Below are 18,924 nucleotides of genomic sequence, written 5' to 3'. Positions count from 1 at the left end.
CGTAGTCATTTACTCAAAATAAAACCATAAAAAGTAAGCATTTTGGTGTATCTGAATCACGTACTGGTCACCAAGGTAATAGGCGGCATTGAAAGATGATGCGTTAAGACTAAGCTTATGCTCATAGAGAGAATCTTCGAAACCACGTCATGATTAGAAATTTGTACGGGTTCCGCGGAACCCAGTGTCTCGCCAACTCTTGCTGTTAACAAAAATGAGTGAAAAAAATACCAAAAATTTTCCACTCAATACTACCTTTTAATTGTAAGAAGCTTCTGTCCAAGTTTGGTAAAAAAACAGGATAGTTTATGAATCTATAAAAGAACTTAAAATTCATGAACTTTGTGTTTTGACCAATTTTAATTGTTCGATGTTTAAAAGCATTCTGATTCTGAATTAGTTGAAATTTAACAAAAAGGAAAAACACAAGGTCTTTCAATTGTTGTCTTAACCTTAATTCTCTCCGCGTCAGAAGTCCCAAAACGCCTCCACGTGTTTGTCCACCCTTTTCTATCTTCTGCCGCTGTTCTAGATACGTTCCAACTAGACAATCCTTGTTGGTTCCTTTCGCTCTCTGTTGTTCTTCTCCGTGTAGTTTTTGGCCTTCCTCTATTTCTTTTCCCTTCAGATGCCCATTGTAGTGCTACATAGCTGTTGTTGTCTCTTTCACGCCTTATTATGTCCTATCCATGTCCACCGTCTCCTTCGGATTTCACAACCGATATTTCTGGTGTTAGCAATTTCGTTTACTGTTTTGTTTGATGTTTTACTTGCCATCTTATATTTAGGATCTTTCTTAGGCATTGGTGTTCTACGGTATTTAGATTCTTTTCTTCAATGTTTGTTAGTTTCCATGTTTCGTATCCATACAATAATACAGGTCTAACTAACGATTTATATTCTAAATACGCTTGCTGTTATAAACTGTTTTGCTGCTTAAGAAAAAAAATGTTAAAATATGTATATTAATTTATTTAAATGAAGAATTTCTAAATTGAGAATATCATTAGTAAATGTGTAGCCATTGCAGTTCAACCATCATTTTCACAATCAATTTAGGAAATTTTTCGACTTAACATTTTATTTGTTACAGGTCCAATTTGCATCAAAGTTTTAAAAGAACATTGTAATTATCGTTTTTATTCATTATGCTGTTAGTCGAACCTTAAACGATCATCGTAATTGTGCAACTGTTGTTGGTGTTTAATGTGGAGTCAAAAAATGTTCTTCTAACTAATTAAAATTACTGTTTGCTTATACAATACACTACATTTAACTGTATTTTTTAATTATAGGAACAATAGGTGAAAAGGGGGAAAAAGGCGATACAGGTAATAGATGAATGTATAAAATTTCTATGCACAGGTAAAAAAAAGTAAAAAAAAAGAAATATCTATACACCTTATCCCGGCTGACCTCATAATCGGTCAGGGTCGAACTATTAACGTCATACAACAATCACTTTTTCATATTGTAACGTCATATATTTTGTATTATGACGTCAACATTTTACGGGAACCTGTGTGGTGTCGAGTAATGGCGGACAAAAAGCGATGAGATGTATAATTTTACAATTTATAAAGAGATTGTATGTTTCCGACTCATTTGAATTTTGTTTTATGAAGTCAAAGTACCAATAGTTGTTGACATATGCATGATATTAAATGATCTTCCAGATAACTGGAGAAAAAGACCAATGAATATGTTGTAAAATTTCAAAATTGTCAATAAATTCTAAGAATCAAAACTATGTAATGCTTGGCTAGCAGTCAATTTTTTTTTTTTGAGAATATCTGTCTATGATATATGCCTAATGTATTATGCTTATATGTATCTTTCATGCAATAAATTACATTTTTACTTAAAGCATGATTTTTTTTTTCTAATCTAACTTAAAAATTGGTGATTTTTCTGATTTTACCCAAAATTTCAAACCAAGTTGCTATGGAAACTACATGGCTTCATTTTGCCTAGCAACGAAAGACTGACGACAGTTTTATTTTGAATGCTAACTTAGACCATCAATATGAAGTGTTATGCAAATTTTTATCAAAATCTGAGATCATCAGTATGCCACTGTTTGCATGATTCTTAGGCAGACAGCTACTTAATACAGCAAAGCTTTTTTAAATTGACAGAATTATTCAGTTCTTACTTTATTTCCTGTAGATAGATCTTCTAAGCGACGACAAAATCGTTATTAATTTGAAATATTCAACCGCAGAGTATTGTTTCAAGTAATACTATAAATGCGATGTTTCAGTTTCTAATTAAGCCTGATTTTGTTGTATTACGTATGAATTTGATAATAAAATCTACAGTACATGTAACACATTTATTCGATATGCAATTTGCCTCATATAGCAATGCTTTAACAAATGTATTTATGATGCAGAATTATGAAAGCCCCTTGTAACATTTCATATCTTAAAACTTATTAAAATTATGTTTACAATTACAGGACCGACTGGACCAAAAGGAGATACTGGTAAGAGTTAAAGTATTAAAGTAAATATTATCTAAAAAGAATTGGTAATAATTGAAATAAATTGGATATAACATAAGTCAGCACATGTAAACATGATTCATTATAATATTATTTTGAATTGGATAATTAAATTTACAGTTAAAAGCACTTATCTATCGTGAGCACTTCACCGCTGAAATTTACCCAAAATGTATTTATAATGTCCACTACAGTATTATGAAATCTTAAAATCAATTGTGTTTGCAATTACAGGACTGACCGGACCAAAAGGAGATACTGGTAAGTGTTAAAGTAGTCAAGTAAATAGTATTTTAAAAGAATTGTGATAATTAAAACAAAATCGGGTCTTACATTGGTTGTCAAATTTAAGAATGATTCATAATACTGCATTGAATTTGGTAATAAAATCTAGACTATAACATATATTATAGATGCGTGTTTCCTTATATACCAATATTTCAAGAAAGCATTATATCGGCGATTTCAAATCTGAAATAGACCCAAAATATATTTATTATGTCCCATGCAGTATTATGAAAGCCCCTTGTTACATGTTATATCTTAAAATCAATTGTGTTTACAATTACAGGACCGACAGGACCAAAAGGAGATACCGGTAAGCGTTTAATTAGTTAAGTAAATATTTTTTTTTTAATGGTTTTAAATAATGGTAATAATTGAAAATAAAATCAAGTCTAACATTATTCGTCAAACTATACAATAATTCATTATATTATATTGAATTTGGTAATAAAATCTACAGGCAAACAAATATTTTAGATGCATTTATCCTGATATAGCAATTTTTTAAGAAAGCATTATTTTATTTATCTCGGCGACTTGACAGCTGAACTTTACCCACAATTTATTGATAACGTCCCTTGTACGTGTAGTAGTATGAAAGCACCTTGTTACATTTCATATCTTAAAATCAATTGTGTTTATAATTACAGGAGCAAAAGGAGATACTGGTAAGAGTTAACGTTTTCAAGTAAATACTTTTTTTTTAAATGGTGATAATTAAAAACATGTATCGTCAAATTTAAGAATGTTTCATTATATCATATTGAATTTGATGATGAAATTTACAGTCAAACACATATTCTAGATTCGTGTTTCCTGATACAGCAATGCTTTAAAGAAGCTTTCTCTCGGAGACCTCAAAGCTGAAATACACCCAAAATGTATGTATAATGTCCCATGCAGTATTTAGTAAATCCTTTGTTACATGTCATATCGTAAATTCAATTGTGTTTATAATTACAGGACCGACTGGACCGAAAGGAGATACGGGTAAGAGTTAAAGTATTCAAGTAAAATGGGTTTTTCTAAATGGTGATTGTTAAAACAAATCGTGTCTAACATTAGTCGTCTATTTAAGAATGATTCATTGCATTATATTGGATTTGGTAATAATATCTTCTATAAAACACACATTCAAGATGCGTTTTGCCTTGGTAAGCAATGCTTCAAGAAAGCATTATCCAGGCGCCTTCAAAGCTGAAGTTTACCAAAAATGTATAGATAATGAATCATGCAGTATTATAAAAGTCCTTTGTTACATTTCATATCTTATAATCAATTGAGTTTACAATTACAGGACTGACAGGAGCAAAAGGAGATACTGGTAAGTGTTAAAGTATTCAAGAAAATATTATTTTATAAAAAAAGTGATCATTTAAAACTTTAAGAATGATTCATTAAATTATATTGATTTGAATTGGATAATAAAATCTACAGTAAAAAACAGTATCTATATGCGTTTTGCCGTATAAAGCAATGCTTCAAAAAATTATTATCTCGGCGACTTTACATCTGAATTTAACTAAAAATGTATTTATAATGTCCCATGCAGAATTATGAAAGCCCCTTGTTAAATTTCATATCTTCAAATCAATTGTGTTTACAATTACAGGACCGACAGGACCAAAAGGAGATACCGGTAAGAGTTAAAGTATTCAAGTAAATATAACTTTTATAAATGGTGATATTTAGAAATAATCGGGTCTTACATTAGTCGTCAAATTTAAGAATGATTCATTATATTATTTTGAATTGGATAATAAAATCTACAGTTAAAAGCATGTATCTATCGTAGGCACTTCACAGCTGAAATATACCCAAAATGTATTTATAATGTCCACTACAGTATTATGAAATCCGCTTGTTACATTCCATATCTTAAAATCAATTGTGTTTGCAATTACAGGACTGACCGGACCAAAAGGAGATACTGGTAAGAGTTAAAGTATTCAAGTTAATAGTATTTTTAAAAGAATTGTGATCATTAAAACAAAATTGGGTCTTACATTGGTTGTCAAATTTAAGAATGCTTCATAATATTGCATTGAATTTGGTAATTAAATCTAGAGTATAACATTTAGTCTAGATGCGTGTTTCCTTATATATCAATACTTCAAGAAAGCATTATATCGGCGATTTCAAATCTACAATAGACCCAAAATGTATTTATAATGTTCCATGCAGTATTATGAAAGACCCTTGTTACATGTCATATCTTAATATCAATTGTGTTTACACTTACAGGACCGACAGGACCAAATGGAGATACTGGTAAGCGTTTTAAAAGTAATTAAGTAAATATTATTTTTTTTTAAATGGATTTTAAAAAATGGTAATAATTGTAAAAAAATCAGGTTTAACATAGGTCGTCAAACTAAACAATAATTCATTATATTATATTGAATTTGGTAATAAAATCTACAGTTAAACACATATTGTAGATGCGTTTATCCAATTTTTCAAGAAAGCATTATGTTATTTATCTCGGCGACTTTACAGCTGAACTTTTATAACCAAAATGTATTAATAATGTCCCTTGCAGTATTATAAAAGTCCTTTGTTACATTTCATATCTTAAAAGCAACTGTGTTTACAATTGCAGGACTGACAGGAGCGAAAGGAGATACCGGTAAGAGTTAAAGTTTTTCAAGTAAATAATATTTTTTTTAAATGGTGATAATTAAAAATATTTATCGTCAAATTTAATAATGATTCATTATATCATATTGGATTTGATGATGAAATTTACAGTCAAAAACATATTCTAGATTCGTGTTTCCTGATACAGCAATGCTTCAAAGAAGCTTTCTCTCGGAGACCTCAAATGTATGTATTATGTCCCATGCAGTATTATGTAAGTCCTTTGTTACATTTCAAATCGTAAATTCAATTGTGTTTACAATTACAGGACTGACAGGACCGACAGGAGATACTGGTAAGAGTAAAAGTAGTCAAGAAAATATTACTTAAACAAGAATTGGTAATAATTAAAATAGATCGGATTTAACATTAGTCGTCACATTTAAAAATGAATCATTATATTATATTGAATTGGATAATAAAATCTACAGTAAAAAGCAGTATCTATATGCGTTTTGCCGTGAAAAGCAATGCTTCAAGAAATCATTATCTCGGCGACTCTACATCGGAATTTAACTAGAAATGTATGTATAATGTCCAATGCAGTATTATGAAGTCCCCTTGTCACATTTCATATCTTAAAACCAATTATGTTTACAATTACAGGACTGACAGGACCAAAAGGAGATACTGGTAAGTGTTAAAGTATTGAAGTAAATATTATTAAAAAGAATTGGTGATATTAAAAAAAAGGTCTTACATTTGTCATTATATCATATTGGATTTGTAAATAAAATCTACAGTAGAACACATCTTCTACATGTATGTTTCCTAATAAAGCAATACTTCTAGAAAGCAAAATCTCGGAGAATTCTAATCTGAAATAGACCCAAAATTTATGTATAATGTCCCATGCAGTATTATGAAAGCCCGTTTTTACGTTTCATATCTTAAAATCAATTGGGTTCACTTTTACAGGACCGTCAGGACCAAAAGGAGATACTGGTGAGAGTTAAAGTATTCAAGTTAATATTATTGTAAAATGTTGAAAATGATTGTCAAACAAAAATTGGGTCTAGCGTCATTGTTAGATTAATGTTACACGTATGCTGTTATATATATTTGTTGTTAACCATATTACCAAAACCTGAAAACAACACGTGTAATAATGTCATGCATCCGAAGCACTTTTCTGGATTGACATATATCAAAAACGCACGCTGAAAGCCAAAACAATTGACATCAGAAGATGTATAAGTACCTCTCAAGGAAACTTCTTGTCAGCAATTTTCTAAAAGAGATTCCTTAAACAACAAGTAATATTGAATTTGATAATTAAGTCTACAGTAAAAAGTAAAATTACAAATTCAAAATACTAAACTCTTAGAAAAATTCAAAACAAAGTCCAAATCAAATGCCATAATCAAAAGCTCAAACGCATCTACAGTAAAATTGTAAGTCTATTCTAGATGCGTTTTTACTTATATCGAATTGCTTCAAGAAAGCATTATCTCGACGACTTCACAGCTGAAAGTTAACCAAAATATATTTGTAATGTACAATGTATAATATCCTATACAGTAATCTGAAGTCCCTTTGTTACATTTCATATCTTAAAATGAATTGTTTTTACAATTACAGGACAGACAGGACCAAAAGGAGATACTGGTAAGAGATTAAGTATTGAAGTACATAGTATTTTAAAATATCGGAAATTATTTTTAAAAAATCCGGGTCTAACATTAGTCGTTAAAAGGATTCATTATATTATTAGTATTATATTTTTTCATAACCAGTTTGATGTATTAAGTGAAATAATTGCTTTTCGTTATGCTTTAGATCTTATAAGCCAGTGTTATTTCATTTACAGGAGCAGCCGGAAGTAATGGCACTGCTGGTAAGAAATAAAGATATTCAAATTTTCATAATATTTTATTGAGTAAAAGATAAACAAACTTTTTCCGTCATCATAGATTAATTTTTAAGTCAGCAGAATGCATTATATGTTCCAAATAAATGGTACTTTAGTTCCTCAAAAAATCTTGAATGTTCCCTTTTAATATACCTCAAAGCTTGACATAGATTTTTACATATATTATGTAATGTACCATGCAGTTTTTCATTGTATTATGTACTCGTTGTTGTTTTTATTTCTGATAAGGGCTGATTTCGTGATGTTACATATTCTAAAATCGGATATGTTTTGATTTGCGGGAATATAAGGAGATCCTGGTGAGCAAGAATATTAGTCAATTTCATATCATTTTACAATTAAAAACCTTAATGTAACACGTATCGCTTATTTGTTCTTGTTGTTAATCATATTACCTGTCAAGGTAGTTTCTTATCAGACATTTTCTACAACAACGATTAATATTGAATTTGAAAATAAAATATACAGTAGAAAATCTTTTCAAGATGCATTTATCTTTATATTGCATTGCTTCCTTGAAGCATTATCTCGGCGACTTTACAGCTGAAATTTACCTCAAATCTAAGTATAATGTCCTATGCAGTATTCTGAAAATCCCTTTTTACATTTCATATCTTAAAATCAATTGTATTTACAATTACAGGACCGTCAGGACCAAAAGGAGATACTGGTAAGAATAAAAGTAGTCAAGAAAATATTATTTCAAAATATTGAAAATGATTGTCCAAAAATATTGGATCGAGCATCATAGTTACATAAATGTAACACGTATTCTGTTACCTATTCTTGATGTTAATCATATTACCTGTCAAAGTAATTTCTTATCAGATATTTTCTAAAAAAAAGATTCCTTCAACAACGACTAATATTGAATTTGATAATAAAATCTATAGTAAAACACAAATTCTAGAAACGTGTTTTCTTATATAGCAATGTTTTGAAGAAGCCCTCTCGCGGAGACTTCAAAACTGAAATAGACCTCAATGTACTATAATGTCCCATGCAGTATTATGAAAGCCCCCTGTTACATTTCATATTTTAAAATCAATTGTGTTTACAATTACAGGACTGACAGGACCAAAAGGAGATACTGGTAAGTGTTAAAGTAGGCAAGTAAATAATTATTTTCTAAAATTGGTGATAATTATAAAATAAGTTCGGTCTTACTTTATTTGTTCAATTTAAAAATGATTCTTTATAACAAAAGTTATACTATTATATTTTCATAACCAGTTTGATATATTAGTGAAATAATTGCTTTTCCTTATGCTTTAGATCTAAAAAGCCATTGTTATTTCATTTACAGGAGCAGCCGGAAGTAATGGCACTGCTGGTAAGAAATAAAAATATTCAAATTTATATAATACTGTTTTGAGGAAAAGATTAACAGAATTGTTCAGTCATCATAGATTATTTTTTAAGTAAGCAGAATTATTATGTATTCCAAATAAAAGGTACTTTAGTTCCTCAGAAAAACTTGAATGGACCCTTTTAATATACCTCGAAGCTTGACATAAATGTTTACATATTTGTAATGTATAATGCAGTTTTTCATTGTATTATGTACTCGTTGTAGTTTTTATTTCTGATAAAGGCTAATTACATAATGTTACATATTCTATAATCGGCTATGTTTTGAGTTGCGGGAATACATGGAGATCCTGATGAGAAAAAATATAAGTCAAGTTCATATCATTTTACAATTAAAAACCTTAATGTAAACACGTATCCTGTTATTAAGTCTCCCAAACAAAGTTTGGAGGCTTATTGTTTTTGCTCAGTTCTTATTATTTTTATTATTATGTCACTCGATCGACAATGTCGGGTGACATGTTGCTTTTCTTATGTTTCTTTGTTATTATTATTATTCTTCCACCTTTTTTTGTCCGACAGGTTTTTTGAAGTAAAATGGAACCAATCTTAATGATAATTCACTATAAGGAGGAACACAAATTTCGGGTTGCAGTAGGGTCTAAGACCATAAAAAATGGCTGCCGTTTCCATGGAAACGGAACAATTGTGAAAAATTCCAGTTTTTGGTTTTGTGAATAATTTAAAGATGCTTAAACTCAGAATCATCATATTTCATCACAATGTAGGTGCCAGCCATATATTGGTTTTGGATGATATTGGCAATCATTGGAACCACTATGTTGCCATGGAAACTACCCAAAAAATTTCAAAAATTTCAAAATGCTCCAAATTTTTTGAAACTTCATAGTAACGATGAGCAACTTTGGTAGATGCGTAATTTGGCGTTGGAATTTCCAAAATGTCTGCCGTTACCATGGAAACAGTGCATAAGTGTCAAAATGCTCTAAAAAACTCAGGGTTTGGTAAATAATTTTGGTATGCTAGAACTTGAAATCATCTAATTTTTACACAATATAGTTGTCCACTATATACAGCTTTTGAATGATTTTGACAATCATTGGAACTACTCTGTTACCATGGATACAGGATCAAATATTTCAAAAATTTCAAACTGCTCCAAAATTGATGAAAATTTATATGATTGGCAAGTCTGGATAAGATTTTTGACTTTGGAATTTCCAAAATGGCCACCGTTGCCATGGAAACTGCAAAAAAGTAAAAAATTCTCAAAATGCTTTGAACTTAATGAAACTTGATATTATTGTTAACTGGAAAGTATAATACAGACTTTTGACTTTGAAATTTTCAAAAATGGCTACCGTTGCCATGGAAACGGCAGAAATGTGATTTTTTTTCAAAATGCTCTGAATGTACTGAAAATTTACAGAAAGATGTATTGCCGTGCATATATGTGCATTCACTGTTAAGCAATTTTGAAATGGCTGCCGCTTAGTGGCAATGGGGGGAAGGGTGACATCCGCTATTGCTTGCAATGGCAATTCTAGTTCTTCTTCTTTTTCTTTTTCTTCCGCCACATTAAAAATGAACTTGTCCGCAGCGTTTCTCCAAAACCCCTGGTTAGACTAACTTAGAGTTTCATAGAATGTTAGACTAATATGTCTAGGTGAGCCCTCGATCTTTCGTTTGTGCATTGGGGTCTATTAAGGGGTATTTTGGGGGCAGAAAGAAGGGAGGGGTTTACTATAGAACCCTATGGGATTTTATTTTCTAAAATTTTCAAATGAATATAACTTGAAGACTGTAAGTGATAGATACATGTAGTCTTCAGAAATGGTTAAAGGACAATAAACAAATCACATGAAATATAAGGGGAGTCCCCACCCCCTTCACTTTGAGAAAATGCTTTTATCTTGTAAACGATCCAGATCCCCACCCCTAAACCTCATATATTCTTGAATTGGACGATAAAACAAATCAAATGAAATTAAAAGGAAGTCCCCGGGGGTCCTCCCCACCCCGTTCAATTTGAAAATGTGCTATTATCTTGTAAACGGTCCAGATCCCCACCCCTAAACCATATATATTCTTGTAGGGGACAATAAAACAAATGAAATGAAATAAAAGGGAAGTCCCTAGGGGGTCACCCCACCCCCTCTTGTTTGAAAACTTGTAAACGGTCAACATCCCCACCCCTAAACCATGTATATTCTTGTATGGGACAATAAAACAAATCAAATGAAATTAACAAATCAAATGAAATAAAAGGGAAGTCTCCGGGGGTCCTCCACACGCCGTTCAATTTGAAAATGTGCTATTATTTTGTAAACGGTCCAGATCCCCACCCCTAAACCATATATTCTGGTAGGGGACAATAAAACAAATGAAATGAAATAAAAAGGAAGTCCCTAGGGGGTCACCCCACCCCCTCTTGTTTGAAAACTTGTAAACGGTCAACATCCCCACCCCTAAACCATATATATTCTTGAATTGGACGATAAAACAAATCAAATGAAATTAAAAGGAAGTCCCCGGGGGTCCTCCCCACCCCGTTCAATTTGAAAATGTGCTATTATCTTGTAAACGGTCCAGATCCCCACCCCTAAACCATATATATTCTTGTAGGGGACAATAAAACAAATGAAATGAAATAAAAGGGAAGTCCCTAGGGGGTCACCCCACCCCCTCTTGTTTGAAAACTTGTAAACGGTCAACATCCCCACCCCTAAACCATGTATATTCTTGTATGGGACAATAAAACAAATCAAATGAAATTAACAAATCAAATGAAATAAAAGGGAAGTCTCCGGGGGTCCTCCACACGCCGTTCAATTTGAAAATGTGCTATTATTTTGTAAACGGTCCAGATCCCCACCCCTAAACCATATATTCTGGTAGGGGACAATAAAACAAATGAAATGAAATAAAAAGGAAGTCCCTAGGGGGTCACCCCACCCCCTCTTGTTTGAAAACTTGTAAACGGTCAACATCCCCACCCCTAAACCATATATATTCTTGTATGGGAGAATAAAACTAATCAAATGAAATTAAATGGAAGTTCCTTGGTGTCACCCCCACCCGGTTCAATTTGAGAATGTGCTATTATCTTGTAAACGGTCCAGATCCATACCCCTAAACCATATATATTCTTGTAGTGTACAATAAAACAAATGAAATGATATAAAAGGGAAGTCCCGAGGGGGTTACCCCACCCCCCCTTGTTGAAAACTTGTAAACGGTCAACATCCCCACCCCTAAACCATATATATTCTTGTATGGGACAAAGAAACAAATCAAATGAAATGTAGGTAAAGTCCCTGGGGGTCATCACCATCCCCTGCTGTTTGAATACTTGTAAATGGTGGAGATCCCCACTCGTAAGTCATATATATTCTTGTATGGGACAAAAAATCAAATCAAATGAACATGGGACCATATGAATGGCGAGTTATGGGAGCTTTGTTTGGGAGACTTCGTAACAGCATCCTGTTACAATTACTTCTTGTTTTTATTTATTCTTGCTGTTAATCATATTACCTGTCAAGGTAATTTCTTATCAGATGTTTTCTACAACAACGATTAATATTGAATTTAAAAATAAAATCTACAGTAGAAAATCTTTTCAAGATGCGTTTATCCTTATATAGCAATGCTTCAAGAAAGTATTATCTCGGCGACTTTACAGCTGAAATTTACCTCAAATCTAAGTAAAATGTCCTATACAGTATTATGAAAGTCCCTTGTCACATTTCATATTATAAAATCAATTGTGTTTCCAATTACAGGACTGACAGGACCAAAAGGAGATACCGGTAAGAGTTAAAGTAGTCAAGTAAATATTATTTCAAAATATTGGAAATGATTGTCAAAAACCATTGGATCGAGCATCATAGTTACCTTAATGTAACACGTATTCTGTTATCTATTCTTGATGTTAATCATATTACCTGTCAAAGTAATTTCTTATCAAATATTTTCTAAAAAAAAGATTTCTTCAACAACGACTAATATTGAATTTCATAATAAAACCTATAGTAAAACACAAATTCTAGAAACGTGTTTACTTATATAGCAATGCTTTAAAGAAGCCCTCTCGCGGAGACTTCAAAACTGAAATAGACCACAATGTATTTATAATGTCCCATGCAGTATTATGAAAGCCCCTTGTTACATTTCATATTTTAAAATCAATTGTGTTTTACAATTACAGGACTGACAGGACCAAAAGGAGATACTGGTAAGTGTTAAAGTAGTCAAGTAAATAATTTTTTTTAAAAATTGGTGATAATTATAAAATAAATTCGGTCTTACTTTATTTGTTCAATTTAAGAATGATTCTTTATAACAAAAGTTATACTATTATATTTTCATAACCAGTTTGATATATTAGTGAAATAATTGCTTTTCGTTATGCTTTAGATCTAAAAAGCCATTGTTATTTCATTTACAGGAGCAGCCGGACGTAATGGCACTGCTGGTAAGAAATAAAATTATTCAAATTTACATATATTTTTGAGGAAAAGATGACAGAATTGTTCAGTCATCATAGATTATTAGCTCACCTCGCCCGAAGGGCCAAGTGAGCTTTTCCCATCACTTTGCGTCCGTCGTCCGTCGTCCGTCGTCCGTCGTCCGTCGTCGTCCATCGTCCGTCGTCGTTAACTTTTACAAAAATCTTCTCCTCTGAAACTACTGGGTCAAATTAAACCAAACTTGGCCACAATCATCATTGGGGTATCTAGTTTAAAAAATGTGTGGCGTGACCCGGCCAACCAACCAAGATGGCCGCCATGGCTAAAAATAGAAAATAGGGGTAAAATGCAGTTTTTGGCTTATAACTCAAAAACCAAAGCATTTAGAGCAAATCTGACATGAAGTAAAATTGTTTATCAGGTCAAGATCTATCTGCCCTAAAATTTTCAGATGAATCCGACAACCCGTTGTTGGGTTGCTGCCCCTGAATTGGTAATTTTAAGGAATTTTTGCTGTTTTTGATTATTATCTTGAATATTATTATAGATAGAGATAAACTGTAAACAGCAATAATGTTCAGCAAAGTAAGATTTACAAATAAGTCAACATGACTGAAATGGTCAGTTGACCCCTTTAGGAGTTATTGCCCTTTATAGTCAATTTTTAACCATTTTTCGTAAATCTTAGTAATATTTTACAAAAATCTTCTCCTCTGAAACTACTGGCCCAAATTTAACCAAACTTGGCCACAATCATCATTGGGGTTTGTAGTTTAAAAAATGTGTGGAGCGACCCGGCCAACCAACCAAGATGGCCGCCATGGCTAAAAATAGAACATAGGGGTAAAATGCAGTTTTTGGCTTATAACTCAAAAACCAAAGCATTTAGAGCAAATCTGACATGAAGTAAACTTGTATATCAGGTCAAGATCTATCTGCCCTGAAATTTTCAGATGAATCGGACAACCTGTTGTTGGGTTGCTGCCCCTGAAATGGTAATTTTAAGGAAATTTTGCTGTTTTTGGTTATCTTGAATATTATTATAGATAGAGATAAACTGTAAACAGCAATAATGTTCAGCAAAGTAAGATTTACAAATAAGTCAACATGACTGAAATGGTCAGTTGACCCCTTTAGGAGTTATTGCCCTTTATAGTCAATTTTTAACCATTTTTCGTAAATCTTAGTAATATTTTACAAAAATCTTCTCCTCTGAAACTACTGGACCAAATTAAACCAAACTTGGCCACAATCATCATTGGGATATTTAGTTTAAAAAATGTGTGGCGTGACCCGGCCAACCAACCAAGATGGCCGCCATGGCTAAAAATAGAACATAGAGGTAAAATTCAGTTTTTGGCATATAACTCAAAAACCAAAGCATTTAAAGTAAATCTGACATGAAGTAAAATTGTTTATCAGGTCAAGATCTATCTGCCCTGAAATTTTCAGATGAATCGGACAACCTGTTGTTGGGTTGCTGCCCCTGAAATGGTAATTTTAAGGAAATTTTGCTGTTTTTGGTTATTATCTTGAATATTATTATAGATAGAGATAAACTGTAAACAGCAATAATGTTCAGCAAAGTAAGATTTACAAATAAGTCAACATGACTGAAATGGTCAGTTGACCCCTTTAGGAGTTATTGCCCTTTATAGTCAATTTTTAACCATTTTTCGTAAATCTTAGTAATCTTTTACAAAAATCTTCAGTAAAGTAAGATGTACAAACACATCACCATCACCAAAACACAATTTTGTCATGAATCCATCTGCGTCCTTTGTTTAATATCCACATAGACCAAGGTGAGCGACACAGGCTCTTTAGATCCTCTAGTTTTTTAAGTCAGCAGAATGTATTATATATTCCAAATAAAAGGTACTTTAGTTCCTCAGAAAAACTTGAATGGACCCTTTTAATATACCTCGAAGCTTGACATATATTTGTACATATTTGTAATGTACCATGCATTTTTTCATTGTATTATGTACTCGTTGTAGTTTTTATTTCTGATAAAGACTAATTTCGTAATGTTACATATTCTAATATCGGCTATGTTTTGATTTGCGGGAATACATGGAGATCCTGATGAAAAAGAATATTAGTCAAGTTCATATCATTTTACAATTAAAAACCTTAATGTAACACGTATCCTGTTATTTATTCTTGTTGTTAATCATATTACCTGTCAAGGTAATTTCTTATCAGATGTTTTCTACAACAACGATTAATATTGAATTTAAAAATAAAATCTACTGTTGAAAATCTTTTCAAGATGCATTTATCTTTATATTGCATTGCTTCCTTGAAGCATTATCTCGGCGACGTTACAGCTGAAATTTACCTCAAATCTCAGTATAATGTCCTATGCAGTATTATGAAAGTCCCATGAAACATTTCATGTCTTAAAATCTATTGTATTTCCAATTACAGGACTGACAGGACCAAAAGGAGATACCGGTAAGAGTTAAAGTAGTCAAGTAAATATCATTTTAAAATATTGGAAATGATTGTCAAAAAACATTGGATCGAGCATCATAGTTACCTTAATGTAACACGTATTCTGTTATCTTTTCTTGTTGTTAATCATATTACCTGTCAAGGTTATTTCTTATCAGATATTTCCTAAAAACAGATTCCTTCAACAACGACTAATATTAAATTTGATGATAAAATCTATAGTAAAACACAAATTCTAGAAACGTGTTTTAAAGAAGCCCTCTCGCGGAGACTTCAAAGCTGAAATAGACCACAATGTATTTATAATGTCCCATGCAGTATTATGAAAGCCCCTTCTTACATTTCATATTTTAAAATCAATTGTGTTTACAATTACAGGACTGACAGGACCAAAAGGAGATACTGGTAAGTGTTAAAGTAGGCAAGTGAATAATTATTTAAAAAATTGGTGATAATTATAAAATAAATTTGGTCTTACTTTATTTGTTCAATTTAAGAATCATTCTTTATAACAAAAGTTATACTATTTTATTTTCATAACCAGTTTGATATATTAAGTGAAATAATTGATTTTTGTTATGCTTTAGATCTAAAAGCCATTGTTATTTCATTTACAGGAGCAGCCGGACGTAATGGCACTGCTGGTAAGAAATAAAAATATTCAAATTTACATAATATTTTAATGAGGAAAAGATTAACAGAATTTTTCAGTCATCATAGATTATTTTTTAAGTCAGCAGAATGCATTATATATTCCAAATAAAAGGTACTTTAGTTCCTCAGAAAAACTTGAATGGACCCTTTTAATATACCTCGAAGCTTGACATAGATTTTTACATATTTGTAATGTACCATGCAGTTTTTCATTGTATTATGTACTCGTTGTAGTTTTTATTTCTGATAAAGGCTGATTTCGTAATGTTACGTATTCTAAAATCGGCTATGTTTTGATTTGCGTGAATACATTGAGATCCTGATTAGAAAGAATATTAGTCGAGTTCATATCATTTACAATTAAAAACCTTAATTTATTAACCAACTAAGTACATTATTGCCAAAAATGACTGTTTATTAAAATTTACATATTTTCTGTAATGGCCCTGTTTTTCTGTAATGGCCCTGTATTAATGTTTAGTTTGTCTGTATTAAGCCCAGTTACGGTTTTTAATAAAGTTTATAAAATTAAGTTGTAAAGAATATAATACCTTTTTGGATTTTATTTTATTTAATAAACCAGCAAAAAACATTAAAAAACCATATAAAAGGATCACTCTTCATCCTGTTTTTTAACACATAACTTCTTTCAACTTAATATCTTGGATATTTGGTATATTTAAAGGTTTATTGGTGACGAACAAAATATTTTTTTTCAAAATAAACTGTCATTAAAAGAGTAAGAGAGTACATCAAGTTGGCAGCAACACATACACTTTTGTTCAGTTGGTAAATATATGTATTAAGAAATGGGTGTTTTTATAATGGCCCTGTTATATGTCCTCGGTCAGTAATAATGGCCTTGGATGTCTGTAATGGCCCTCGGCGTTGCCTCTGGTCATTACAAACATCCTCGACCATTATTACAGATCTTGGACATATAACAGTGCCATTATAGAAACACCCATTCATTAATACTATAGTAACACGTATCCTGTTATTTATTCTTGTTGTTAATCATATTACCTGTCAAAGTAATTTCTTATCAGATATTTTCTACAACAACGATTAATATTGAATTTAAAAATGAAATCTACAGTTGAAAATCTTTTCAAGATGCATTTATCCTTATATAGCAATGATTCCTTGAAGCATTATCTCTGCGACTTTACAGCTGAAATTTACCTCAAATCTCAGTATAATGTCCTATGCAGTATTATGAAAGTAACCTGTAACATTTCATATCTTAAAATCAATGGTAGATGTATTTACAATTACAGGACTGACAGGACCAAAAGGAGATACCGGTAAGAGTTAAAGTAGTCAAGTAAATATTATTTCAAAATATTGGAAATGATTGTCAAAAAACATTGGATCGAGCATCATAGTTACATTAATGTAACACGTATTCTGTTATCTATTCTTGTTGTTAATCATATTACCTGTCAAGGTAATTTCTTATCAGATATTTTCTAAAAAAAGAGATTCCTTCAACAACGACTTATATTGAATTTGATAATAAAATCTATAGTAAAACACAAATTCTAGAAACGTGTTTTCTTATATAGCAATGCTTTAAAGAAGCCCTCTCGCGGAGACTTCAAAACTGAAATAGACCACAATGTATTTATAATGTCCCATGCAGTATTATGAAAGCCCCTTGTTACATTTCATATTTTAAAACCAATTATGTTTACAATTACAGGACTGACAGGACCAAAAGGAGATACTGGTAAGTGTTAAAGTAGTCAAGTAAATAATTATTTTCTAAAATTGGTGATAATTATAAAATAAGTTCGGTCTTACTTTATTTGTTCAATTTAAAAATGATTCTTTATAACAAAAGTTATACTATTATATTTTCATAACCAGTTTGATATATTAGTGAAATAATTGCTTTTCGTTATGCTTTAGATCTAAAAAGCCATTGTTATTTCATTTACAGGAGCAGCCGGAAGTAATGGCACTGCTGGTAAGAAATAAATATATTTAAATTTACATAATATATTTTTGAGGAAAAGATGACAGAATTGTTCAGTCATCATAGATTATTTTTTTAAGTCAGCAGAATGTATTATATATTCCAAATAAAAGGTACTTTAGTTCCTCAGAGAAAATTGAATGGACCCTTTTAATATACCTCGAAGCTTGACATAGATTTTTACATATTTGTAATGTGCCATGCAGTTTTTCATTGTTTTATGTACTCGTTGTAGTTTTTATTTCTGATAAAGGCTAATTTCGTAATGTAACATATTCTAATATCGGCTATGTTTTGATTTGCGGTAATACATGGAGATCCTGATGAGAAAGAATATTAGTCAAGTTCATATCATTTTACAATTAAAAACCTTAATGTAACACGTATCCTGTTATTTATTCTTGTTGTTAATCATATTACCTGTCAAGGTAATTTCTTATCAGATGTTTTCTACAACAACGATTAATATTGAATTTAAAAATAAAATCTACTGTTGAAAATCTTTTCAAGATGCATTTATCTTTATATTGCATTGCTTCCTTGAAGCATTATCTCGGCGACGTTACAGCTGAAATTTACCTCAAATCTCAGTATAATGTCCTATGCAGTATTATGAAAGTCCCATGAAACATTTCATGTCTTAAAATCTATTGTATTTCCAATTACAGGACTGACAGGACCAAAAGGAGATACCGGTAAGAGTTAAAGTAGTCAAGTAAAT

This window comes from Mytilus galloprovincialis, chromosome 8 (assembly GCF_965363235.1).
Source record: "Mytilus galloprovincialis chromosome 8, xbMytGall1.hap1.1, whole genome shotgun sequence".
Taxonomy (NCBI): domain Eukaryota; kingdom Metazoa; phylum Mollusca; class Bivalvia; order Mytilida; family Mytilidae; genus Mytilus; species Mytilus galloprovincialis.
This window is presented reverse-complemented; position numbering follows the sequence as displayed.